Consider the following 27,619-nt stretch of genomic DNA (forward strand, 5'->3'; position numbering starts at 1 on the left):
TCTCTCTCTCTCTCTCTCTCTCTCTCTCTCTCTCTCTCTCTGTGTAGCATGTATATGGAGGCCGGAAGAGAGTGTTGACTCCCTTGCAGCTGTTGTTGCAGGCTCTTGTGATCTGCCTTGACATGGGTGCTTAGAACCAAATTTAGGTCTTTTAGAAGAGCAGAAATTGCTTTAATCATTGACCCAGCTCTCTAGCCCCATATGGTTTAATTTTTTGTGATAGAATTTTACATAGCTCTGGCTGGCTTTGAACTCTTGATTCTTCTGTCTCCATTCTCTTAAGTGCTGGGATTGTCGATGTGTGCCATCATGACTGGTTAAAACAAAGCTATTCAGTTGCATTTATTTGCTGTATCGAATTCAAGTTTATCATTCTTGCTGGAAAGTCTACCTGTTAAAGCATGTTAATATTTCAGACTGAAGATTCCTATACAAACACAAGCACTACAAATGTGCCAGACTGACAGTCTGCTTTGGGATCTTCACAGGAAGCTCAACTGAGTGCCTTGTGTCCCCTGTCTTCTTGTTTGGCTTAGTCACATTGCCCCTTAATCACAGGGACTTAGTCACTTAGTACCTGTGGTTAAATTAAATTGTTGTTGGACCTATAACAGGTACAGCCATTTCTTTGGAAAGAAACCGATTAAGAGTTCAAATGATAATCCTATGTGGGGCTGGTGTTACAAGCTCTGACTGCTCTTCTGAAGGACCCAGGTTCTATTCCCAGGACCCACATGGCAGCTCATAAGTGTCTGAGGCTCTAGTTCAGTAGACTTGTCACCTTCACACAGACACATATGCAGGCAAGAAATAATAATAATAAAAAAACACAGTAAATTTTGTTTTAAAACGGTAATCCTGTGTATTAGCTTTGGTCATGGGCATTAGATAACAGCTTCCGAACCCTATCCAGGACTGCCTGGTTTTGGTTTTTTCCCACACCGTAAGCACAGGAAGCACATAAAGTAACTGTCCGTTATTTCTCCTTCTCCCTCTCCCCACTTCCTCCTCTCTTGTTTGAGGGCCTCATGCTCCTTGACTCTTCTCTATTCACTTTTTCTTAGAAGGGGTGAAAAGGGAAGTTGATTGAAGGCTTTTACAGAAAGGAAGTTGACTAGTCATTATATAATGTCTACAAATAGAACGCCTTTCATGAAAGGGACATAGAGTAAATATTTTGGGCTTTGCTGGCTCTGTTGTCTACATTGCACTTTCCAATTCCACGCTGCCTGTTTGTTTTCCATGAGAGGATTTCTCTGTATAACAGCACTGGGTGTCCTAGAACTAACTCACTTTGTAGTCTACATTGGCCTCAGACTCATAGAGATCCCTTGCCCCTGCCTCCTGAGTGCTGGGATTAAAGGTGTGTGCGACCACTGCCCAGCCACCTTCCCCTGCCATCTTTTATTTTTAAAGATTTAATTTATTTTATATGTTTTAGTGTTTTGCCTGGATGTAGCTGTACCACGTGCATGCCTGAGGAGATTAGAAGAGGGTAGCAGATCCCTGGAGCTGGCATTAGCAATGGTTGCAAGCCCCCTTGTGGGGTGCTCAGGATCAAATAGAGGTCCTCTGTAAGAGTTGCAAGTGCTCTCAATGGCTTAGCCATCTCTCCAGCCTCCTTTAACCTTGTCTATGACACACAAAAGTTGACATAAGCAAATAAGTAAATGAACACACGAACATTTTCAATAAAATTTACCTATGAACATTGACATTTGAATTTTCTGTGCCATAAAATATGTTTTCCTTTTTAAATTCACTCTCACAATTATTTGTATATAGAGAAACCATCATAGCCCACTGTCTACTTCTGTACAGCCTGTATAAACTATGATGGTTTCTGTATTTACCCAGAAGTGACAACTTCAGTTTGTGCATATAAATTGGGTTGCTTTTGTTACCATAAAGAATGAATGTACTTGTTAGCATAATAGATGATTTTTTTTTTATTGTGTGTTGCTCAGGATCAAATACAGGGGCCTTTTGATTGCTTGACCTGTGCCCTGCCACTGAGTGTATCTCCAATTAAGAACAGTTTCTGATGGTAACTTTTCGGTTCACAGGTAGAATAAACAAGATTAAAACTAGTTTTCTGAGGCTTGGGAAGATTGCTTAGTGGTTAAGAGCACTGCCTGCTCTTCTAGGTTCTGTTCCCTGAACCCACATGATGCTTTACATCATGGGTAACTTAAGTTGTATAGGACCTAATATCTTCTGGCCTTCACAGGCACCAGGCATGAAGTAAATCACTCATACATATTACAAAATAAAATAATAAAAAATGAACAAATATAGTTAGTAAAATATAAAGCTACTTTTCTGTGTCAGACTGGCACTTTGGCTGAGGCTTAGGGCAGACTCTTTGGTAACAAGTTGAGGAGCCCATTGCAGCTCTGCAGGGTGATTTGCCCTCAGCACTTCGTTGCCGGGAAGATGGGCTCCTGGCTGGAAACAAAACATGATTCTCTTTCAGGATGTTCTGTCGTGATGGTTTGTGCAGTGAGGGCAGTAATAGTAGTCTCCTAGAACTGGAGAGCAGGTTGTCTCAGATGGAACGCCTTTGTATCTGAAAGAGCCAGGCCGTCCTTTATAGGAGAGTTACCTTCTTCCTGGGCTCCATCTTAACCGCAGCCTACTCTTTAGACTTGGTTGGCACTGAGTGCTTCATGGCAGCCGCCTTGCTTTACCTAAGAGTAGGCAGTTACTTTATTTAAATAACGGTTACTTCTGTTGATCCTGGCTATGACAAAAACCAGTTCCTCCAGTATAGTCTGGGTTAATGGAGCTTTAAGTCATTTGGCTATGAAAGTAGTTTAATCAAAGTGAACTCTTATTTAGTAGTATCATGAAACATACTTAATGGAGTGGTGGAGGAGGCAGAGACTGGTTGGTACTTAAAACTCCGCCAAGCCCCTTTAGATTCACTCTTCCTCATTTTGAAAGCTCCCTTACCTCCTTAGGTTGTTTCTGTGCTGTCCTTAGGAGCGAGAACACAGAGTCCGTACAATTTATGCGGAGCTGCAGGCAGTACCACTGCTGCCTTCATCTGGGGAAAGCCCTTTCAGCCCCTGAGTTGTTCTGAATTGTCACCACTAACCCAAGGCTAAGTAGCTAGGTTTCCTTCTTCTGAGTTGTCTTTTCCTAGTTTGATTTGCTGTTCTCCTCCGTTTTGATAATGGATAGCTTAATTTGATCAATAGAATAATTTAATGTAGTGTTTTCAGGATTTGATGGCCCTAAGTGCAGATGAATATTACTTACTTAGCCCCCTGCCTTTTATCTAATGAAAACTCTAGTTGGTTTGTGATAGGTAGGTAAAGGGTCAAAGATGGAAGCCTTTATTGACTGATAATTTGAATTATTATGCCAGATAGCCTTTTGTTTTGGCATGCAGGGCCAATTTAAATCCTGGTTGTGCGGTTAGGTGGCTGCATCGACCAGAGGTGGTTTAACACCATTGCCTCTTTGTTTGCTCACTGACACATGGATATAATGAGAGTATTCACCTAGAGGAGTATGGTTCTATGTGTAAAATTCTTTAAGAATTTATTATTTGTGTGTATATACAAGTGCCTTCTCCATGATTTTATGTGTATTGTGCGTGTGCAGGTGCCAGTACATACTAGAAATGTCAGATCCCTGGAACTTGATATACAGGTTATGTGCTCGCTGCCAATCCAGGGCCTCTGCAAGAACAGCACATACCTTTAATCAATGAGCCATCTCTCAAGCCCCTATATTTGAAGCTCTTAGATAGCAATATTTTCTTTTTGTTTTGTTTTGTTGTTGTTTTTGTTTGTTTGTTTTTGTTTTTACAAGACAGGATTTCTCTGTGTAGCCCTGGCTGTCCTGGAACTCACTCTGTAGACCAGGCTGGCCTCAAACTCAGAGATCCGCCTGCCTGTGCCTCCCGAGTGCTGGGATTAAAGGCGTGCGCCACCACGCCCTGCTAGCAATATTTTCTTAATGGCTCTCTGTTTTGTCATTACTTCTAATGTCCACCTCTGTCTAAATCCCCCTTCTATACAGTGTCTGTATCTTGGTATGACTCAACCAGTGACCTCATTTTAGCTAATTGCATCTGTAACAATCATTTCCAAATAAGTGTTCTAAGGTTCGAGAGAAGACTTGTAGGTCCTCTGGGCTTGAAGGCCCAATTCAACACACGCTTGCTTGTCTTTCTGCCTCTGCTTTTGCTTACCCAGAGCCATATCAAATTTTGTGTTGCTGTAAAAAAAATTTTTAATGCCAAATTTTAATTCTGTTAATTCTCCTTTCCTGTTTACAATATCAGCTGTTGAGGAGGGAGAGATGCCCCAGTGGGTAAGAGCTCTGGCCATTCTTTCAGAGGATCTGGGTGGAATTCCCAGCACTCACTTGGCAGTTTACAACCATCTGTTAACTCCAGCTCCAGGGCTCTGATGCCTTCTTCTGCCTTCTGTGGGCATTAGGCACTGGCTGATGTGGTACATAGACATGCACACAGGCAAAACATACACATACATTTTTAAAAATGTAGCCGTTGGTGGTGATAATGATACTATAAATAATATTTATTGAGTGCTAACTGTGTCCCAGATATCTGCCTAAGAATCACAAAGCTAAGGAGGGTGGCTGAAGGCCTATAAGCAGATATGTTCTCACAGCTTCAGAAATCACCAGTCTTGTGGATATCTTAATGTCAGGCTTTTATTGTCCAGACTGTGAGATAATACATTTCTCCTATTTGAGTCATTTAATTATGGTAGGAGTAGCCACCAGGCAGATAATGAAATTGTGAACTGAGTCACGACGATAGCCCTACAGAGAAAGTGGAAAGAGATCTTTAAAATGCAGAACCAATAAATAATTACTTTGGGGGGGGCATGAGGGAGGTGGGGAGGAGTGAAAGTTATGTGCCATGTTAAGTTTGAGGCAAACAGTAGGAAGTTTCGCTTATAAGAATATCACTAATATTAATTATTTTTCTCAGTTCCTAATAAGTTATTGCTACTTTTTAAAAAAAGTAGTTGAGTTTTATTTGTTGAATAATAGTTCTAACCCCTGATACTTCTAACCTTTTCTCATTTATTTTCTTAAATCTTACCTGCTTAAGCAGTTTTCCCCCTCTTAAAAGCAAAGAGAATCTGTTGTAGAGATGGTCCAGTGGTTACTGACATTTGCTGCTCTTCCAGGGTGCGTGGGTTTGATTCCTAGCACCCTCACCACAGTCACAACTGGTTCTAATTCCAGTCTTAGAGCAAATAATACTTTGTGAAATCCTGGGCTTTGTTCAGGGATAGCTTAGCGTGCCGGAGACCTTGGGCTTGTCTTTAGTTCCCCTGTTCCCAATACAGCAAGTATTATAGTACTTATAGCAAGTATTGTAACCTTATTTTAGTCTCAATTCTTCTCAATTTTTATGTCTATGTTGTTGACTACTGGTTTAAAATCATGGTAATTTTTATTTCAAGAGAGTATCTCATGCTATCCAGGGTGGTTTTAAACGTGCTCTCTAGTGGGATAGCCAGCGCTGTCTGATCTTGAACTCCTGATTCTTCTTCCATTTGTATGCCCTCACATTCGACTTAGCTCAGGAACTTTTTCAATGATGTTTTTATGAGTTGCTTTTTTTTTTTTTTTTTTTTATGGTGGTCATGGTCCTGAGATAGGTTCTTAGATAGTTCAGCTGGTCTCAAATTCATGATTCTCCTGCCTCAGCTTTCCAAGTGCTGGGATTACATGTGTGTGCCACTGCACATGCCCATCATCAGTTCCCTATATGGCCAGGTTTTCTTGAGTCTTTTCTACTCTTGTGCCCAGCTCCTCCTATCTGAATTATGGGTGGGCATTGAAGATTCTCCTCTCATTAGTTATGAGTGGAGCATCTGTGTGCCTTAAATTCCACAACATGGCAAGCTTTTGTTGGCGTCTTTTCACCGTCAGAACTTTGGTGGAGTCTGAGGAAGAACATACACACTCTAATTAGTTCATTTGTCCAAATCTACATCACTGGATGTCTTCACACTTAAACCCGGTCGACTTGGAGTCAGAGACCCGTAATTGAGAGTTTGTAGTACAAGCTAGTTGTCTAGAGTTTAGTTGGACACGCCTAGGGCTGTATCTTCCGGATGGGCTGGCTGCCTGACACTTATCCTGAGGTCATGCTGATAGCATTGTTTCCCAGGTGAAGCACTGTCCCATTTCATCAAATGTTTTTATTTGCTGTATGCAAATGTAAACTGTAAATTTATGGATATGTGTGTGGCTACTTGAGGAACAAGCCAGATGGTCCAGTCTTGTGGCCCTCTTGTCTCCCCATCTCCAGTATATGTGCATCAATTGTTTGGGGCTGCAATGCATGCTTATGGTGACTTGTTCATCAATTCTGTTTCAAAAGGAAATAGGGAATAACATTTAATGTTAGATCTCTAGCATAAAATTTGTTATAGTTGTGGCTGTAATAGCTTTTTGGCTGTTTCCAATAAGTGTGTGTGTGTCCATTCATCATCCTTCCCTGTGGAAGTCATAGTACAACCTGGGCATCATCCTCACCTGTCAACCTATTTGAGATGAGGTGTCTGTTTGTTTGTTTGTTTGTTTGATTGATTGATTGATTGATTGATTTTTCCCCATCTATACCAGGTTAGCTGGACCATGAGCTCCTGGGAATTCCCTTGTCTCTGTTTCCCATCCGTGATAGGAGTGCTGGAATTCTAGAGGAGTACTGGGTTTGCAGATGACCGTAACTCGTCCATGTAGGGATCCTAACTCCATTCCTCTTGCTGTTGATGCAAGCACTTTACTCATTGAGTCATCCCCCTTTTAAAAATGCCTTCAGTTTATTTATTTTTGTTATCACAGTAATTTATATGTATAATGTGTGTGCCATGACATGTGTGGCAGTCAGAAAACAATTTTGTGTCTGTTTACATAGGACATAATGCAGATAGTGTTAGGTCATCTTCCCTCCCTACCAAGTCAAGTCTGTGGTTTCTGGTTGGTATGAGTGTGCTTGTGAATTCAGGTACTTGTGGGGACAGATTCTCCTGCACCTGGAGTCATAGGCTGATGTACACTGTCTGACACTGGTGTTTGGAGAGGAACAGTGTTTTATGTCAATTTGATACCAGCTAGAGTCACCAGAGACAAGGGAGCCTCTATTGAGAAGATGCTTCATAAGATCAGTTGTAGGACATTTTCTTAGTTAATGATTTGATGTGGGAGGGCCCAGTCCATTGTTGTTGGAGTTAACCCCTGGGCTGGTGGTCCTGGGATCTAGAAGAAAGTAGGCTGGATAAGCCATGGGGAGCAAGCCAGTGAGCAGCACCATTCCATGGCCTCTGTATCAGCTCCAGGTTCCTGCCCTGTCCTTCAGTGATGGACAGTGATATGCAGATGTGGGACCAAGTCATTGAATCCTGGGTCTGGTACCTCTCTTATACCTGAAGAGTGTTTAAGCGTCTTTTGGGTAGAAACCCCTCAAGAGTCGTATAGCTTTCCTCCTCCACATTTTTGCTCTTGTGTTCAGCCCTGCACTGAAGCCCTGCCATGACACAGTACATAGGCAAGGCAAACCTCCACATTGCTCTCAGTTGTCTGAGTGCCCAAGTATACCTTTTAGGGCACAGCATGCAAGCAAAATGATGCTTCTCCCTAGTGACTCACTGCTGTGTGGGAAATATTTGAATTTTATTTTAAAAATATAGTATTTTAATGTATATGAACATTTCATAATATATGCATTGTATTTTGATAATTTTTGTTTTCTACCCCTCTCCATAACTACTACTGAGTCCACTTGCCACCTTGAAATTTCAATTTTTTCAGTCTCATATATTTTATGCACAAATGTACTTATCCTTTTCTTTTCTGCTCTTGAGGACATGGAATTGTCTGTAGAAACACTCCCACAGTACCCTGTAAAGTACTCACTAACTTTTTTCAATTTAATTTTATTTTTTTAAATGTGCTGGGGGTTGAATCCAGGGCTTTTGTACATTCTAGGCAAGTACTCTATTGAACTACAATTCCGTCTCTCTTCTCTTTGGTTTTCCCTCCCTCCCTTTCTCTCTCCCTCCCTCCTCTCTGACAAGAACTTTGTCTTTTTATAAGTGTGGCCTCATACAGCCTCAAACTCAGGGTCCTCATGACTTCCACAATTTTGGGATTGCAGAGCCACAAAGTCTGGCTTGATTTATCCTTTCTGGCCCCTCCTTCCCATCCTGTTCTCTCTTTCTCTCTCTCTCTCTCTCTTTAAAGATTTATTTATTATTTTATGTAAGTACACTGTAGCTATCTTCAGACACACCAGAAGAGGGCGTCAGATCTCATTACAGATGGTTGTGAGCCACCATGTGTTTGCTGGGATTTGGACTCAGGACCTTTGGAAGAGCAGTCAGTGCTGAGCCATCTCTCCAGCCCCTTATTCTGTTTCCTAGCCTTCCTTTTCCCTCCCTACCACAGGCATACACATCACTGGCATCCATTGTTGTTTCTGTTCTCTTTTTTGTTAAATGTTTCTTTTTATTGTCTGTATGCGACTCTTTGCTTGCATGGATGTATGTGCACTAGCTATGAAGGCGCTGGAAATCAAAACTAGATTTTTCTGAAGAGCAACAATTGTCTTAAACCTTAAGCCAATTTTCTAGCCCTCTCAATGGGTCCCTTTTGTTGTAGTTTACTCCTTTGGTGTGTGTTTGTGTTGTGTGTTTGTGTTTTGTGTGTGTGTGTGTGTGTGTGTGTGTGTGTGTGTGGGTATGTGTGTGTGTGTTTGTTGTTTGTATTGTGTGTATATAGGTCAGAGGACAACTTTTGGGAGAGTTTTCTCCTTCCATTGTGTCTTAGTGGATGTTTTTATTGCTTAGATGAAGGGTTTGTTTGGCTTACACTTCCATTTCACTGATTATCATTGAAGGAAGGCAGAACAGGAGCTCAAACAGAGCAGGGACCTGAAGACAGAAACTGATGCAGAGATTTTGGAAGGGTGCTGTGTTGCTCCCCATGGCTTGTTCAGCCTGCTTAAAGAATTCTGGACCACCAGCACAGGGATGGGACTACTCACAGTGGATTGGGTCCTCCCCATCTCAGTAATTAAGAAAATGGTCTACAGGCTTGCCTACAGCCCTATCTCATGGTGGGTGGTCCCTCCCTCCCTCCCTCCCTCCCTTCCTTCTTTCCTTGTCTCCCGTCCCCTTCTTTCTTTCATGGTGTGTGTTTGTGTGGTGTTTGTGTTTTCTCTAAGACACACATAAACCGGTATATACCAGTTAACTATATATAACTCACCCTGTCTGTGGTTTATTTATTTTTATATTATTTTTATACTATTTTTTTAGTAGGTAATTTCTTAATTTTGTTATTTTAAAATTTCACTAATGTGCATAGACTTAAGAATCCAGACTAAGGCCGGGTGTGGTGGCGCATGCCTTTAATCCCAGCACTTGGGAGGCAGAGGCAGGCGGATTTCTGAGTTCAAGGCCAGCCTGGTCTATAGAGTGAGTTCCAGGACAGCCAGGGCTACACAGAGAGAAACCCTGTCTCGAAAAACAAAAAACAAAAGAAAACAACAACAACAACAACGAAAAAGAATCCAGACCAAGAATCAAGCCATGGTTCATGGTTAGGAATTAAACTTAAGGCACTGCCCAATGCCTTTCAGTTTCAGAAGATGTAGCTGGGTGAACGCTGAGCTACAAGCCTGTTAGGATGCCTTGTTTCCAGGGATGCCTGTGGTAGGATTGTGTGTTGAGTACTGCAGGTGATGCTGAGGCTGCCTGTTGCCCATGCATGCTCATCACGGTAGCTGAGTCCCCAGGGAGAGCTATCCTAAAGGTAAACTGTAAAACACTGCAGATGCCGGCCTCCTCTGCGGAGGGTCAGGGCTGGCTTCCTGGCCTTTCCTGACCACACAGGGAGACAGACAGACAGACAGACAGACAGACAGACAGACAGAGAGTTCTAGACTAACTTGACATGCATTGAAACCTTGTCTACAAGCAAACTAATACTTACATTGATTACTAAAAATGTGTATTATTTATGTGTATGGATGGATGCATGCATGTCTGTGTCTTCAGTTTATATATATCACATGTGTGCAGGAGCCTGAAGAGTCCAGAAGAGGTCATCCATCAGACTGTGAGCCTTTTGGGGAGTACTGATCCTCAGCAAGAGAAGTGAGTTCTCTAAGACTTTATAATGGTTAAAGTCAAGTAATAAAAACGCATATCTATCAGTTCTTAACCTCACCGCTAATTGCTTTTTAAAAGCCATAGTATTTGTTACTGTGATTTTCTTTAGCTTTTATCATAAAAGACAACTATTTAATGTTGAAGACTAGCTTACAATATTTATGATTCAGGTTTTTTTTTTTAAAGATTTATTTATTATATGTAAGTACACTGTAGCTGTCTTCAGACACTCCAGAAGAGGGCGCCAGATCTCGTTACGGATGGTTGTTAGCCACCATGTGGTTGCTGGGATTTGAACTCTGGACCTTTGGAAGAGCAGTCGGGTACTCTTACCCACTGAGCCATCTCACCAGCCCTGATTCAGTTTTTATAATACTTTTTTTTTCCCCTGAATGGTTTTTCTAGTTGTTTGGGAATTATTTTAACTCTTCTCTAAGTATATTAGTCCTTGGCTGGAAAAAAATAAATAGAAATATTTGCTATTATTTTATTGTAGGTTGGGACCATGAGGCCATATGCTGATAAATATTCCTCAGTGTATAGCACCAGATTTCTCGTGTTGTTTTGCTTGTTTTCTCTCTAGCCTTTCCTGGCTGTGAACTCACTATGTAGATCAGGCTTTTCTCAAACACACTGAAATCCTCCCTCTTCCTTCCTCCCTCCTGCCCCCCCCCCCCAAGAAAACAAAACAAAAGCCTATCACAGGACTCATGTGATACTTGTTAGGTTTACAATAAAAGATAACAGAGAGAGGTTGGCTTCTACCATCTGCCCATTTGTTCAGTGTCTCCTATAATTGGCATGTCAGGAAAATCTCATGATAAGGGCCTGCCCTGGCCTGGAGAGACTATAAAGGAGGCATTGGGCAGTCATTTCCTTTCAGGACTTAGGACACGATTTGCATTGCAATCCTTTAGATACACACACCCAGTGAGAGATGGCTTTCATGTTTTTTCCTTGTGGTCAGCTTCACTCTGAAGATTGGAGGGAATGATCAGTGTTTGGTTTTGTTGTTAGGATTAATGAAATGGTGTAAGCCCAAGAAGTTAGCCTGAGTCTTCCTTTGTATGGAACTGAATTTCCTGTGACTTAAATATTTGTCTTTTCTGGTCAGTTAAAGATTAAACTCCCAAGGAGAATGGGTGTTGAACATTTGTCTTCATGAGAGCCTCACCTCTCGGCTTCTCTAAAGGCGTTGTTTTAGCCAAGCATTCCTCTTACCCGGGCTTTGGAGTTTGTTTGAATCAGTATATCCTGGCATGCTTCAGTACACGGTTTGAATTAGGCTAGTCAGACATTTCCTGTCGGGAAGTAATTGTTCTTTATGCAGAGAATTACCGACTCAGTAATCCTCCCTGGGATGTTGAACCTTGTAAATAGTACTCATTTACTTTTTTTGGAAAAGTTTAATAAGTATTTTTCCTGAGAAAGATGGTGATTTTATTTTCAAAGAGTTTAGTCTGTTAGACACATAGTACTAGAAGAACCGCAAATCAGAACAACGACAAAAAGGCAAAAGCAGTGTTTCAAGTTTGTATGCGTTACTTTAATTTCACAAATATCTACTTTAATATTTTCAGTTCTTGGTATAATGATTCTGGTTTTGTATTATCGTATTCTCCAGTAAACTTTGCTGGATCCCCACTGAGACACCGAAGGGCTTTTCTAAACATCCCATCCAGCATCAAGATCTGTGCCCTGAGTGTGTCCCGGCCTCTCCTCTGTGCTGCCTCTTGTCATTATACATTGACCCGGGCGAGTTTTTAGAGTGAATAAGCAGGGCAGTTAGGAAGTCTACCTAGAGGCCTTGGGACTTTGTTTGCTCTCCTTGGGGGAGATGCTCACTTTCGGGATCTGTGCTTCCTGCCTGACCTTTGGTTCCATTTACTTCTCCCTTCTTGTAAATAGATAAGGTGATAACACCCCTAGGTTGTGTTTCTTCCCTAGAATATGTTTTAGTCATGTTGACACTTTTTTTTTTTTTTTTTTGGTTTTTCGAGACAGGGTTTCTCTGTGTAGCCCTGGCTGTCCTGGCACTCACTTTGTAGACCAGGCTGGCCTCGAACTCAGAAATCCGCCTGCCTCTGCCTCCCGAGTGCTGGGATTAAAGGCGTGCGCCACCACGCCCGGCTTGTGTTGACACTTTTTAAGATTTCCTCAAGGTAATACATTTAAATACTTAGTAAGAAGTTATTGTTTTTTTAATTTATGTTTAATTTATGTGAAATATGTTTGGGGCTCATTACTATGAAACATAAAGAAAAGTTAATTAGTGCCTAGCCTTAATGTTGTTCTTACATAGTTATAATTTGATGCCATTTCTAATTACGTTCCAAGAGGATGGACCTGAGCTTGACGATGCATATTTTTAACCCCAGCTCTTAGGAGACAAAGGCAAGATGACTGTTGGGCGTCCCGTTGAATCTAACCAGGCTACACAGAAAGACCCTGTTTCAGAAACAAGAGAGAAAATCTGTTGTCTTGATTACAGTAATGTTTACCTAACTTTATATTTAATCACAAGCTTATTTACTGAAGGAAAAATTAAATATTAAAAGGATGACATCAAAGTACATAAACTTTAACTCCTTTATTGTGGCAGGTGTGTTCATGGTTTTATTCTGTGGGTATAATTATTACCAGTGTACTTGATTTAATGCTTTATATTTCTGCTCTTCAACACCTTTACCTAGCAAGGAGCACATGTGAGAGAATCATGATATGGTGAGTGAATGCACCAGGAAGGCTCCTTGAGGATTAGGATGCTTTAGGCCTGACCTTTCTATGCCTTTAAGGCTTTGTGGCAATGGCATAGGTGAGAGTTACTATCAGAAGAGAGTAATGTGAGCCATCCAAAAGAAGCAGTTTATATTTAATATGTTTATTATTACTTATTTTTTAAAGATAGTGTCATGTATTTCTAGGTTGTTCTGTAGCACTTGATACATAGAAACAAACAACAAGATAGTTAATTTTACATGTACTTTAGGATGTAAATAATACTTTTTTGCTTGTTTGTTTATCTATCTATCTATGCATATTTTTCAAGACAAGAGTTTCTCTGTGTAACCCTGGCTGTCCTCGAACTCACTCTGTAGACCAGGCTGGACTCAAACTTAGAGATCTGCTTGCTTCTGCCTCCTGAGTGCTGGGATTAAAGGCCCTCCATGCCTGGTTCTTTATTTGAAACAGAGGCCCACTGTATAGTCTTGGCTTCCCTGGGACTTATTATTGTAGGCCAGGCTGGCTTTGAACTAATAGAGATCCTCCTGCCTCTGACTCATAAATACTGGGAATAAAGGTGTGTGCTATCATGTCTGACCAAGGATTCTTAAAAAGGAAGAATGTGCTGTTACCATTTAGTGCTAGAACAACAGGAACTCTGGAATCTTTTGGGGGAGCCTGGAACCTAGAGACCATTTTGATTTGGTTTGGGATGGGTTGTGAAGGTCCATAGCAATCTTAGCTTTTGTACGTGGGAGTTAAATGGAAAAATAAAATTTTGGAATTTAACACCAAAGCAGCTTATAGTGAATTTTTTCCACTCATAAGAGATACCAGAATGTGTTGAGGCAAGGCTAGTTACGTCTAGGACTAGGTACATTAGGAGGAATAATCTGAAGATGCCTTTAGAAAGGCAAGAGACTGAGGAGAGTTCCCACAGCCAGTAGGCATGTGCCAACAGCACCTACTGTGGCTGGCCCAGCCTTTAAGCTCTGACTGGCAAGGTGAACTAAGAGTTCCTAGTTCCCCCTCTATAGAATACATTTGTGCACCAAAACAAGACTTCTCATGGACGTTTGTTGTAAGAGTATTTATAACAGGAAAAATAAATCCAGAAACTCTGTGTTAACAGCCTCAGGAAGGAATTTCCTAATTACTGTACACCCACACTGTAAACTTCTGTGCAGTTGTGATGAGGAATGTGCTGTTGATGGCTAGGTGTAAAGTGAGGAGAACAAGTTGCTATAAACAGTAGGATTTAATTTCTGTGAAATAAATATCAACAGAATGAACCACTGGACAAATGAGCATGCATGGTCATAGAGATGTATGCAAATTCACAAATGGAGAAGAGAACCTGGAGAGACTTTAAGCCCTTGATTAGAGCCGTTTAGTTTCTTTTATAGGAAGATATAACTTTTTTTTTTTTTTTTTTTGGTTTTTCGAGACAGGGTTTCTCTGTGTCCTCGAACTTAGAAATCCGCCTGCCTCTGGATATAACATTTTAATTAAAAAAAAAAGTCTAAAAGAACTTCAAAAAGAAATACAGTTTTGTGTTTTGTTTTTGTTTTTTTGAAAACTGTTAAGATTTTCCAAACTGGTGACATTTTGGTAGCTTGGAAAGAAGAAAGCTAATTTATATAAACTTAACTAATATGTGGCCATAAGACCATGTATTAGAAAAACTTAAAATTTCTTATTTTGTTTTGAGATAGGGCATCTTTATGCATCCCTGGTTGTCCTTGAACTTGCGCTGTAGACCAGGCTGACCTCAAACTAAAAAATCTGCCTGCCTGTAAATAATGATCTTTCCCCTTAAAATTGGTTAATTAACTAATTAATTAATTGAGAAACAAGTCTCACCTTATAGCACAGGCTGGGCTTGAACTTGCAGAGTTCCTCTTGCCTCTTCCTTCAAAGAGTTGGGACTGGCTTCTTTATTTTTTCCCTTTTATTCATTTTTAAAGTTAGCACTGCCGAGTTTGTTTGTTTGTTTATATTTTTTGAAACAAGGTATCTTTAGCCATGGCTGTCCTGGAATTTGCTATGACACCAGGCTGACCTGAAATTCAGAGAGATGTGACTGCTTCTGCCTCCTTAGTGCTAAAATTAAAGGCCTATGCTACCATACTTGAGAATAAGTCCATATTCTACGTAGTAATATTTTTTTTAAAATTCCCTTACTGACTGGTACTACAGAACTGATTCAGTTAATGTGTGCTTGACTTGGGTATTTTGTTTTTCTAGGGTTTTTTTTTTTTTTCCCCTACAGGAGTTCATGAAGTCCAGGTTAACCTTGACCTTGTGGTTCTCTTTCTCCCATCTTCCAAATGCTGGGATTACAAAGTTTCACTGTCTTGCCTAGTTAGTGGTTGTTGATGTTGTTGTTGGCCATTGTTTAAAATGTTACATTAAATCATATAACCTTCCTTCCTCTTTCCGTGGTCTTGAGGAGTAGCCAAACCTCCCCTCTTTGTAAGGAGCAGGTAAGATTCCTCTTTGCTATGGCAGAGGCAGTGTGTGGAGAGGATAGACATGGAGCAGGGGTAGGAAGTTTCGAGTCTTTAATAACAGGGCCCTGTTTAGCTGTTGACGGAGTGTGCTTCCTATTTTCCCTGTGGGCAGTTCCTGGTCCTAGCTTTCATGTTAGTTTAGTAGACTTTGGATTTAATTATAACTGCTAGGATGAAGTCAGATGCCAGCTCACGTGGCTGCATGCTGAGGCCTGTAGAGTGTGGAATGCTTTGCTCCTGCTGCATCTGCAGTCTCCTCTCATTATCTCTTCATGGTATTCAACTTGACAGGGTTGTTTTGATAGGTGAAGGTTTGTTAGGAAACCAGGAACTGGATATGGTGTGGAGTGGAGCTTAGTGCAAAAGGAAGTGATACCTGACGTGGCCAGAAGGAGATGCTGTAGGCACCAAGTGCTGCCCTGTGCAGTACTGAGAGCAAGCCTCTTGAGTCTGGGCATACCTAGCATTGTTTCATTCATACCATGCAACAGTCTTTGTTGTGTGCTAAAACTCCTGAAAAATGTGTAGCTTTGTTATATTAACTTTTTAAAAAAAGATTTGTTTATTTATTTTATGTATATGAGTCCATTGTAGTTGTCCAGATATAACAGAAGAGGGCCTCAGATCCCATTACAGATGGTTGTGAGCCACCATGTGGTTGCTGGGAATTGAACTCAGGACCTTTGGAAGAACAGTCAGTGCTCTTAACCACTAAGCCATCTCTCCAGCCCCCTATATTAACTCTTATTTTCTTCTGCAGATGCCTTAATTGCAAACGCCTATCAATTAGGTGTAAGGCAAAATCTTTGCTTTGAGTGGTGTGGAGGTAGGTTTGGAATGGTCTCTGATCACTACTGGGAGCTTTTAGTCAAAAGAGCCTTTGAATAGACTTCCATGACAGGGAAAATAGAGGAAAAAGTGAACACAAAATTCATTACACTCTTCATTTCTCCCTAGAATAGGGAATAAAATACCCATGAAAGGAGTTGCAGAGACAAAGTTTGGCACTAAGACAAAAAGATGGACCATCCAGAGACTGCCCCACCCAGGGGTCCATCCCATAATCAGCCACCAAAAGCAGACACTATTGCATATGCCAGCAAGATTTTGCTGAAAGGACCCTGATATAGCTGTCTCCTGTGAAGGCTATGCCAGTGCCTGGCAAATACAGAAGTGGATGTTCCCAGTCATCTATAGGATGGAACACAGGGCCCCCAATGGAGGAGCTAGAGAAATTACCCAAGGAGCTGAAGGGGTCTGCAACCCTATAGGTGGAACAACAATATGAAATAATCAGTTCCCCCAGAGCTCGTGTCTCTAGCTGCATATGTAGCAGAAGATGGCCTAGTTGGCCATCATTGGGAAGAGAGGCCCCTTGATCTTGCAAACTTTATATGCTCCAGTACAGGGGAATGCCAGGGCCAAGAAGTAGGAGTGAGTGGGTAGGGGAGCAGGGCAGGGGGAGAGTATAGGGGACTTTAAGGATAGCATTTGAAATGTAAATGAAGAAAATATCTAATAAAAAAATTAAAAATTCATTGCACTACTCTTTCTTTGAGCAGAGTTTGCAACACAGTCATATTCAAAGAAATTTGGAAGACTGAATATGTACACAAAGTGCTTTCAAAATTTTGTATTCTGTTTTCATTGCTCAATATGAGTATCTATTGCCTAAATGTCAGAAGTAGCAAGAGCTGATTTTGAATTAATAGTGGCTTCTGGATCTCATTAACTCTTTGCTTTTGGTTTAGTATTTTTGGGAGAGGGTCTCACTATGTAGCTCTAACTGGCTTTGGATTCACTATGTAGATCAGGTTTCCTGCCTGCCTCTGTTTTTCTAGTGCTGGAGTTAAAATCATATGCTCTCACTCCTAGCTCCTCTTTAACTCTTAAAAATCCTGTCCTTGCAATTAGGATACAAGTTGGGTCTCAGAGTCTATGTAAATCACTTTAGGACCAATGTTTGCATCATCATAACATGGGTGGAAAATCTTGCTTTTTATTGGGCTTTCCCCTCTTCTCTTCTAACATTTTACTCTGTGATGGAACACATTTGTGCCATGTGTACACTTGGGATGGTCAAAAGACACCCTGGCAAGTCAGTTCTTTTCGGTTGTGTTAGTCCCAAGTATTGAACTCAGGTTGTCAGAGTTAGTGCAAGTGCTCTTAATCATTGAGAAGCTCACCAGCACCTTTATTAGACTTTTACAGGCTGAGAGGAGATACATTAACTTGCTGGAAGCTAGTTATTTGAGATGCTGATCATGTGAAAGGGGCATCTGGGAGATTCTTTCTATCATAGTGAAAGAAGCAGGTAGGCTTCTTGTAGAAATCTGATGCTAGGGAAATGGAAAGATTGGCTGTAACTGGGTGCTCTGGATATGGGTGGATGGGAAGAGTCTGCAAAAGAAGAGCTAAAGATTTGTGTCATCGAATTCTGTAAAAGCCACTTCTGTACTTGCTGCCAAGCCTAATGACCATATAAGTTCCATCTCCAGGACCCACATGGTGGAAGAAGAAAGCCAACTTCTGCCAAGTTGTCCTCTGACCTTTATATGTGTGCATGTGCACCCCTCCCCAGATAATAAAAATTTAAAATAGTGTGCTATCAAGGCTCACAGGACTCCCAGAGGCTGGCGTAGCAGGAGCTTGGAATGTACAAGTTCAGTTATTCTTACTGTTTTCAGACTCACTGTTAACCAGCCCTTCTAGACAACGGCCTGTCAGAAAAGCTTTGTTTGGCCCTCACCAGATAATTGGTGCTAAGCACACAGACATTTGCTGTGAATATTTGATTTATGGGCAGTGACTCTATTTCCTCATTTTGTATATTCTCTGTAAGTTTCTGTGAGTTATGGGGAGCAAATCCTCTATAGGCTTTGCTATGTGTCTGGGTTTATCTGGCTACAAATTGGAAGTGTGTCTAAGTACAGGAGTAGCTTTTGTGGGTAGGCTTTGGGGTTGTTTGATCTCTGACATATATGGAGATTAACTCAGAGCCACTTAGTTATGAAGCAGATTTTCAGGTCTTAGGATGGTTTCATTCGAGAGTGGCGTTTTAGTGGAGCTGTGGCAGATGTAGATTCACACTGCAGAGCAGCTCCAGTGTGTACTGCCCATGGCCACCTTGCAGGGCGACAGAGGCGTTGTGCTTCGTCAGCTCTCAGAAGTTATTGCAGTTACTTGGAGCAAGATTGCCCTTGTAAACCTAGATGGTTTTTCTCCCCCTGCCCAAAGGTTTTTTATTTTATTTTTATTTTATGTGTATGAGTGTTTTACACGTGTGTATGTCTGCTGCAGACTAGAGAAGGTGTCAGATCACTTGGTACTGGTGTTACTTACAGTCATCAGCTGCTTTCTGGGTGCTGGGAATCAAACCTGGGTCCTCTGCAAGAGCAGTCATCTTAACCTCTGTGGCATCTCTCCAGTCCCAAAGATGGCCTTTCAGTATACATGTTGTTGTGCTAGGAAGCGTTCATGAGCCCCAAAAGACCAACAAGGAGCTGTCACTCATGTAAAAGCATTAGGGTCTCTTTATTACAAGCCCAGGCTTGGGCTCTCCTCCAACCAAATCCTGACACAGCAGGACAGGATGGGAAGATGGAGCTGCCTCCTTCCCTCTGCAGGACGTTTTTATAGGAAAATAGGAGCAAATGAGGGGGTGAGGGAAGGAGTGTCCAGTCCGGCAAGCATCTAAATAGAATGACTGTAAGCTGACAGGTGAGTGCTCTGAATCGGCTGTATACAATCACAGATGCTCTGAAAGTACATCTGAAACAATCAGACTGATCTTTGATTAACTGTTGCTAGGAAGTAGCTAGGGAGTAACTCTGGCCAAGGTCAAGCCAAGGGGGCCCTTCTTGGTACTCTGGTGTAGCTTGGGTTCTGCTGCAGGTCAAGTTTTCATGCTATTTTTCGTTTCTTTAAGATGGAAGCTTGTTCTGAGATGGAGTAGGTTTGGCCTCTCATGGCAGCTTCATGATTGGTGCCAACAAGAGAGAGCCTCTGAATCCTACCCTTACCTTCCTTCTACTTTGTTTAAGCAGTTTGAAAAAAACCATTACTTTAATCTTTTCTAAAAAGATACCCAGGAAATTAGAAAATTTATTCTGCCTTTAGAAGTTGAATTAACGTGCATAAAACCATTTGAGCAAACTTGCTGGAAGGTGAAAGGTGCACAGGTGAAGTCACCAAGTGACCATTTAAACGTGGAGCATGCTGCTCTTTCATTTGGGTCAATAGCCATGTCTGTACTTTAAATCCATATTCTTTTAGGAGTTCCTAAAAATTCCTGGAATGTTTTATTTATAAGGACCAAACAATCTTTGCTACTACTACTAAGCAGTAGTGTACATGGTATAAGTAAAGTTAGATTTAATTTTAATAAAATTTATCAAGTTGATAATGTTTTGAGCAGACTTCTTTGGGAGTTGGGGAAAGAAGTAGTTTGAAATTATCAGTCGATAATCTCTTCAGATGAATTTACAAGTTGAGTTAACGATGAAGCCTTGAATCTAGCTGATGAGTTGTTTATTTAAAGCCACATGACAAAGAATGTGCATTTTATTGGCTTTATTAGGTGAGTTTCGATCAAGTCCAGCTTAACCTACATTTTGTGTAGCAGATGGATCTTTAATACCTCTTGGAAACGGTCGGGAGAGATTTAGTTAAGTCACTTAGAGAAATTCTTAAATTATAAGAAAAATGGGGGTCAGAAATGTTTGCCACCAAACAGTGCTGCTCTCCTGTGGTTTTGAAAGCAAGTGTTTGGTTGTCTGTGGACCTTGGTTGTGTCATCTGCATTTGTTAGGCATCAAGGTGGTTTAGCATTAGTATTCCTTGTTGAAGCTGAGGCTGCACTAGGATGTGTGAACTGCTGATCACAATCGGGAATGCGCTGCCTCTTTAATGTCTTGCTTGCAGATGCATTTTCTAGCTGACCACGCTATTAAGAGCTACCATCAATCACTCAGCCTTGCAGTTCCGGCTGTTGGGAACACTGGGAGGATTGGGGGAACTTGAGGGTGGCGGGGCAGGGAAGGAGCTACAATTGCGGCGGGCATTGTGTGTGCTAGCCCCATGGTGGCGGTCTGGGCGCGTGCGGAACCGGCCTCGTTCCAGCCCGGGTTTTGCTGGCCGCCGTCGCGCTCAGGCGGCTCTTTCTCTCTAGTCTGGGTCACAGGCACGTGGCGGTGCTGGCCAGGCCGCCGGGGCTGAAGGAGTTCGAGTGAGCGCTGTGGCCGTGGGCCCAGCGCATCCCCAGCCGAGGGCCGGCGCTTGTAGCAGCCCGGACCCACCCGCGCGCCCGGCGCCCGGCCTCCTTTTGTTTGGAGGTGCAATTCACCGCCCAGCCCTGCCGGCCTCCTGGCTCCGCCCGCCTGGCTCTCGCCCTGGGGTTTGCGGGATCCCGCGCCCCAGGAGGAGGAGGAGGACTGGCCCAGCCGCACAGGCAAGTGGCCGGCGGCCTTGTGCGGCGAGGGGACGCAGGTCTCGCTCGGGCTGGAAGTTGGACAGACAAGTGTCGTGTGGGCTCCCGGAGGTGGGTGTTGAGAGGTGAACTGGTGGTGAGTGTTAGGAATGGGGAGTTGGTTTTTGAAGTGACCCATTACATTCCAGTTGGGATTTGTTTCTTTATGATAGTTCGCAGCACTGGAAATTTCAACTAAAGTAAACCGAATAGTAAACGTCTTCGGGGCAGGGAAAAGGCAGTTTGAAAATGTTTCTTGAGTATGTTTGTTTTTTTCCTTCTGAAAGTAAAGCCTGTTTGAGGATGAGCAGTCTGTAATGTACAAGAAGCTGTTTTAGTTGAGACTGCACTGCCTGCTGGGGAGGAAATATAAGTTCAGAAATAGAATGAATTTAATGGATTTGGTAATAACAAAATGCTGATCACCTGTGATTTGATTCTTGACCAAAATAACTGCAGTACAGGGCTCTTGATAACAATTACATTTACTTTAAATTGCTCTCTCTCTCTCTCTCTCTCTCTCTCTCCCTCCCTCCCTCTCCCTCTCCCTCTCTCTCTCTCCCTCTCCCTCTCTCTCTCCCTCTCTCCACCACCTTGCTTGTTCAGAAGTCCTCTGCTGCTATGAGACCTGCTTAACCACTTAATTTTTGTTGGGCGCGCCTGTAACATTGTCTTACTCCCAGTCTTTAAGAGTTCCTGGCACACATGTGGCACTGACTGTAGGGGCATTGTTTGGCTGGAGGCCTCTCAGCCATATGGCAATCTCAGAAATGGTATGTGAATAAACATGGGGGTCAGTGAGATTACATCTTCCCTTTGAAATTGTGTTCCTGGATGCTTTTAGGATTGAGACATTTAAGGAAAAGCTGTGAACAGAGTTGACAAAGACCTTAAACTCTGCCAACGTGTGGTATTGAGTTTTTGTTCCTTTTTCCCAGGGAACTCCAAATTTAAAGTAGACATGATTTAAGACCTTCCTTACACATGGGAACAATATCCTATCCATTCTGTGGGCAATTATTTCCAGAGGCACAGCTAGCGCTTCCTTTTTAAGCATATGTAGACCCAGGCAGGAAAAGACCGTTGCCTTTCGGAGTATTTACATTGCCTAGGAAAATAACAGGAGGCAGGTGTGCAGATGCCTGACAGCGACTCCACAGTGGTGTGTGGGCTCTTAGGAGCCTGCGTTTGTTTTTTTGCCAGCTCTAATTTAGTAGTGTTGAAACTATTCTGTAAGGCTCTCTGGGGCCAGTGGATGATGCTTCTCACTCCAGAGCCCTTGAGTGCTCATTGTGCTCTGGCAGGCACTGCCTTTGGCAGGCTGCTCCTGAAGTGTTATTTGATCTCCGTGCATGATAAAATTGACTAAGATTACATGTTCCTCTCCCCTTGGCTTCTGAACGGGATGCATCAATGAGGCCCATTCAGTAATATATTTAAAGACCTAGCCCACGTTAATTCATCCCGAGATTTCCAGAAAAAGGCTTTGTAGATTTTTGCCTTGTTTTGCGGTTTTAAATTTATGAATTGAGGCAAGAGCTGATGTAATGTGGCTCTACTTCCTTTGTGTAGTGTTTTTAATAGTCCACAGGACCATGCTCTGGTCTGTATCGTTGTGATAATTTCTGTGAGGGGTGGGGGAGAGAGCATTTAGATAACCTTCAGCTGCGTCTGATTTACTTTCTGTATTATAGGCCAGAGCAGGGAAGAGTGTGGTGGGTGGCGAGCTGCGGCAGCTTGGCAGGAGGGTTCAGGGACTCGTGTGTGGTGTGTGTGGTGCAGACCGGCTTTTCATTTTAATTAGTGCGACTGTGTACAGCTGTTAGGTCAGGCAGCACTGGCAGTTCCTGCAGGGTAGTTTTATCTTTTTTAGAGCTTTTGTGAATTTGCCTGGTTGTTTCTTAATCCCTCACCCATTGCCACCATCATTGATTTTCACCAAATGATAGAAACAAAACAAGGTTTTGTTTGTTCCTGTAACAGTTTATACTTGTGAGAAGTTTATTTTTGGCTTTGAGGAACATAGACTGTTAATAGGTTTTATATTTACCGTTATTCCCAAGGTCAAAAGGTTTTGGCCTGGTATTCTATAGTCCAAGAAGCCAGGGGAAAACAAGATTTTATAACAGGAAGTCACTATATTGTTTAAAAAATAAGGAGGCAGGGAGTCTTTGTTCTCTAGTGTTACTTTGTGAAACTCAAAACAAATGTTAACATCAATGGCATTAACTAGACTGGCATTAACTAGACTGTTTCCTCTTTGTCTTCTCTCTCACTTCACCAAAGACCCTGAGAAGAGATGCTGACCCGTGCTCTGTCTGGGCGAGTCCTAGAAGAGTTAGAGATGTTTCTGTTGAGGGGCGTGTGTTCACTAATGTCAATTTAAAAATGTGTCACTGGTACCAAGTTATTACAAAGTATTTTCTCAAGATTTAAGATTGAATAGACATAAATCTTTGTCTTATAGGCCTGTGATGAAGTCAGGCTTTGAAGGCTGAGGGACAGATTGTAATTAGACTGGCCCCTTTCTCTGCCTGGGTCTGTTTACCGTTGTCATCTTGGTGAAAAGATAGTCTGTGCAGCACTGATATCATGGGCTTCTAAGACTGTCGGGAACATAGCCACAGCAGCAGACTTGATGACCAGTGTGCTTATAAATAAAGGCGGTGTGGGATCTTGTTACTGTACTGCTGTGGGCGGTGGGAAAGGTTAGGTTGGATAGACATTCTTTTTATTTTTATTTATTTATTTTTTTTTTTTTTGTGGTTTTTTGAGACAGGGTTTNTCTGTGTAGCTCTGGCTGTCCTGGAACTCACTTTGTAGACCAAGCTGGCCTCGAACTCAGAAATCCGCCTGCCTCTGCCTCCCGAGTGCTGGGATTAAAGGCGTGCGCCACCACGCCCGGCTGGACATTCTTTTTAAATGATCAGAGCAGTGGATTCTTGAAATGACTTGGGGTGAGGAACTAAGAGTGTGTGTCTGACTGAGGAAAATGGAAAGATTGATGTTGACAGCTAGAGACTGCTGAGTGAAAATGGAATTCAGAGGTGTGTCCTAGGTCCACGCTGAACGGAATATTTCACAAGTCCTTCTGCTAGATGTGTGTTATTACTGACACAGGTCTTTGGATATAAACATTAATAGTGAGTGAAGCCTTAGGCTTGTCCTTTAAAGGCCAGTGTATCTGTGACAGATAACATTTGTAATGAAAAACATTAAAACAGTAATGCTGACATTTAATTATTGGAAAAACTAACAGACTCTCTTAGTTCAATAGGAAAGCAGTGAGTGTATCTAAAGGGTGTGTGATGTCATGCTCTGCTGAATAATTTACTTACTTAGCGCTCCCCCTGCCCCCAATCTGTCTGTCTGTATACTATATGCATGCCTGCTGCCTACGGAGGCCAGAAGAGGGCATTTGATTTACTGGTACTAGATTTACAGATAGGGGCTGCTGTGCGGGTGTTGGGAAATATACCCAGGTCCTCTGGAAGAGGAGCCAGTGAGTGCTCTTAATTTCTCCAGCTCCAATTAACTTTTTAATTAGTTATTACTGGTTTTGGGACAGAGTCTCATGAAGTGCAGGCTGGCTCAGAATTCCCGATCTTCTTGCCTCCACCTCTGAGGGTTGGCTTTAGAGGTTCGTGGCATGATGCCTTGCGAATGGGTAATTCAGAACAATTAGAAGTTTATTTGGCTTATGTCCTGGTAACAGCCTTGTTCAGTAGCTGAAGGCCAAAAGGTTAGAAAGGAAATGGGAGTAAGCAGGATTGAGCAGGGGTGAGCAGGGGTGAGCAGGTGTGGGTAGGAGTGGGCAGGGCAGGGCAGGGCAGGGCAAGGCATGGGGAGGGCAGGAGTGGGGCAGCTTTCAGAAAATTAGCCCTTTTCTCATCAGTCCACTCATACACAACTCAGTTAATTTCTTCTAGGCCCTTACAGCACAACAGCACTGGGGAGTAAGGTTCTAATAGACCAGCTATAGTCAAAGCTTAGTACTCCACAGACGTGCTGAGGATAGACCTGGCTTACTGCGTGCACAGTGCAGAAAGCGCTGCCGTGCAGAGTCCCTGTCTTCACCGTGCAGTGCAGTGGAAGGAGAAGGAGAAGAAAAGAGAACATAGTAATTGATAAAATAGGAGATAACATGGCTGATGATGGCGGCTTACACTTGTAATTTCAATTTAGGAGGTGGAGGAAGGAGGATTCTGACGTTTGAGGCTAGTCTGTGCTTCATAGTGAGATCCAGGCTAGCCTGAGTTAGAGAGTTGAGACACTGTTTCAATGACAACAGAGGGAAAAAAACCCAATCATCAAACAATAAAAAACCAAGCTAATCCATGAGCATGACGGTGTTTTGTTTTGAAACATAGCACAATAAAGTGTTACTTCTTAAGTGATTTGCTTTTCCTTGTGTGATAAGAATGCATTTCTCATGTCAATGGAAGGATTTCTTAGCCACCATTTATACATTTTGGCTCATCTCTCAAATACAGAAAGAGGAAGAGGATTTGAGAAGAAAAGAATAAAAACAACCATCAAAACAGGCATTAAATAAATATAGTGATTTGCCAGTTTTAAGCTTCTAGTATTGGAAATGAAATGTTTGAATCATAATCTGTCTATGCAAGGGGTATGCAGGCATTTAAAAGTCATTATAACTGGGGCAGGTGAGATGGCTCATAGGGAAAAGTGCTTGTTGCACAAGCATGAAGACCCGAGTTCAAGCCTCAGCACCCACATAAAAGTTCAGTGTAACTCTATAACTGTGGTACTGGGAAGCCAGAGTCAGGAAGAACCTAGGGTCTTGCCCAATTTCCTGTCTAGCTAAATCACTGAATTACAGATTCATTGATGGAGATCCTGACTTTAAAAAGTAGGGTGGAGAGTGATAGAGAAAAATACCCCAAGTTCCATTGAATACATTCATACACTGAGGGAGGGAAGGAAGGAAGGAAGGAAGGAAGGAAGGAAGGAAGGAAGGAGAGAAAATTAAGACGCTTTTCCCCTTATGTTAAACAGTAGCTGTTTAACTACATAGTGTGACCCTAGCCACATGCCAGTGCTTACTCAGCACGGTAAGAAGAAGTGCTGGTTACCTTTCTCTGGACAGCAGGAGTGTAGATAATTCCATTTCCTTTGTGTTATTCTTTTTTGCCATGAGTTATTTAGTCCTTGTAGGTATAAGAGAGATCCATGTCAAAGCCCTGTGGCATCAAGAGGTTGAACAGTTTGGCTAGGACTCCAGATTCCTCATCCTCTGATTGTTTTTTTAGAAGTTACGTTTATTGTGTTATCAATTAGTTTTATGTAATGGGTGTTTGTAGATATGCAGCGACACATGAAAGTCAGAGGCTAAGTTATGGAAGTCGGTGCTGGAATTCCACGGTGTGGGTAGGATGCAGATTGCAGGCTGCTGGCCAGTGCTCTTAGTTGCCCACTGATCTTCAAAACTTGCTCATCTCTCGAGTCAAGCAACTCAGTGTGTGCCTTGAAGGCCTTATGATCGGCCGTTTCTCCACTCTCGCACTGGTGTCAACTTTGATTGCAGTATTTTTGTTGTACAACTGCAAGGAGGACTTGTAGATACAGCTCATTAACCACTCCTTTCTTGTTCTCGTTGTGTGCAGGTATGAAACTGGTGATCCTAATGTTTCATTGAAAGTTGTGTGATGAGACACTTGGGCTAATTAAGTTTCCTTGAAGATAACTGAAGTTGAAGAAAAATCAGATAACATTTATATAAAGTGTTTAAAACATTCCATCAGGTACAAAGAAGAAGGATAGGTTTTTGTTTTGTTTTCTTTTGCAAATCCTTATTCTTTTAAAGTTTTTAAATTTTGTGTGTGTGTGTGTGTGTGTGTGTGTGTGTTACACATGTCACAGAGCATGTGTGGAGGTCAGAGGACAATGTTCAGGAGTTGTTCTCTATATACTGTGTGGTCCTAGGAGACGCTCATCAGACTTGGGGGCATGGTACCTTACCTGCTGAACCATCCTGATGGCCTCTATGCCCCCAGTCTGTTTGAAGTGGATGCTGTTAGTTAATAAAGGATGAGTAGTGAGCACTCTTAGAGGTGAGAGGTTCGGCCTCCGAGCTGGAACAAAAGGATGCTGGCAAGAGAGGCTGAGGTTTAGTACTGCTACCTGCTTAGTGCGTTAGAAGGGCTGTACAATTGTATGGTGCTTATATGGCAGCCATGTTTGGGGTTGGTGGGTAAAATTAGGCAATGACTATAAGCAACTTTAGAAAGAAACATTTTAATTTTGGTAATTGTAAGTTCTCTGTGGATATTTTAAAGAATTTGTGGTATGTTTAGATCTTGATGTGAAAGCCAAGTGTTCATGCCATTAACATTTGCACTCGTTGCTCAGTTCTGCAGCAAACAGACCTGTTTCTCACATCTTGCTTTCCCAAAGCCAGTGAGCTCTTAGTGATCTGGGTATTAAAGGTGGTAGTTTCTCTGTGGCTGCCGAGCTTTAAAGGAGTAAAAGAGGGCACACACTCACCGTGCATTTGCCACACTGTCAAGTCAGAAGCCTCCAGTGGTGTGTGCTGCTGTGTTCACAGCTGCTTTTACCACGAAGCCACCGGATTATCTGCTAATAATTTAAAAATAGATGGGTGGAAACAGGTCTCTGCTGGGCTTGAGTGTCAGCATCAGAAGTGAGTTGTATGCCTTTGAATAAAATGACAATTGAAGTTATGCCCTCTAACACGGTCTTTAGGACTTCTCAGACCA

At 42.2% G+C, this 27,619-nt stretch overlaps 1 protein-coding gene across 10 annotated transcripts in view; it reads left to right on the plus strand.

The window, feature by feature from the left end:
* The window catches only part of Rere (arginine-glutamic acid dipeptide repeats), a 342,546-nt gene that overhangs the window by 67,539 nt on the left and 247,388 nt on the right, over positions 1–27,619 (plus strand). For 2 of the 10 annotated variants that reach the window (XM_029475939.1, XM_029475942.1), the window contains exon 1: positions 20,552–20,951. The exons of 2 other annotated variants lie outside the window; for them this stretch is intronic. The gene's annotated coding sequence lies outside the window, so the exon portion shown is untranslated. Of the gene's footprint in view, positions 1–20,550; positions 20,952–26,560; positions 26,645–27,619 lie in introns of those variants that run through there. 6 more of the 10 variants (XM_029475944.1, XM_029475945.1, XM_029475947.1 and 3 more) reach the window with 5 other exon arrangements.

This window comes from Mus caroli, chromosome 4, assembly GCF_900094665.2.
Source record: "Mus caroli chromosome 4, CAROLI_EIJ_v1.1, whole genome shotgun sequence".
Lineage (NCBI taxonomy): Eukaryota > Metazoa > Chordata > Mammalia > Rodentia > Muridae > Mus > Mus caroli.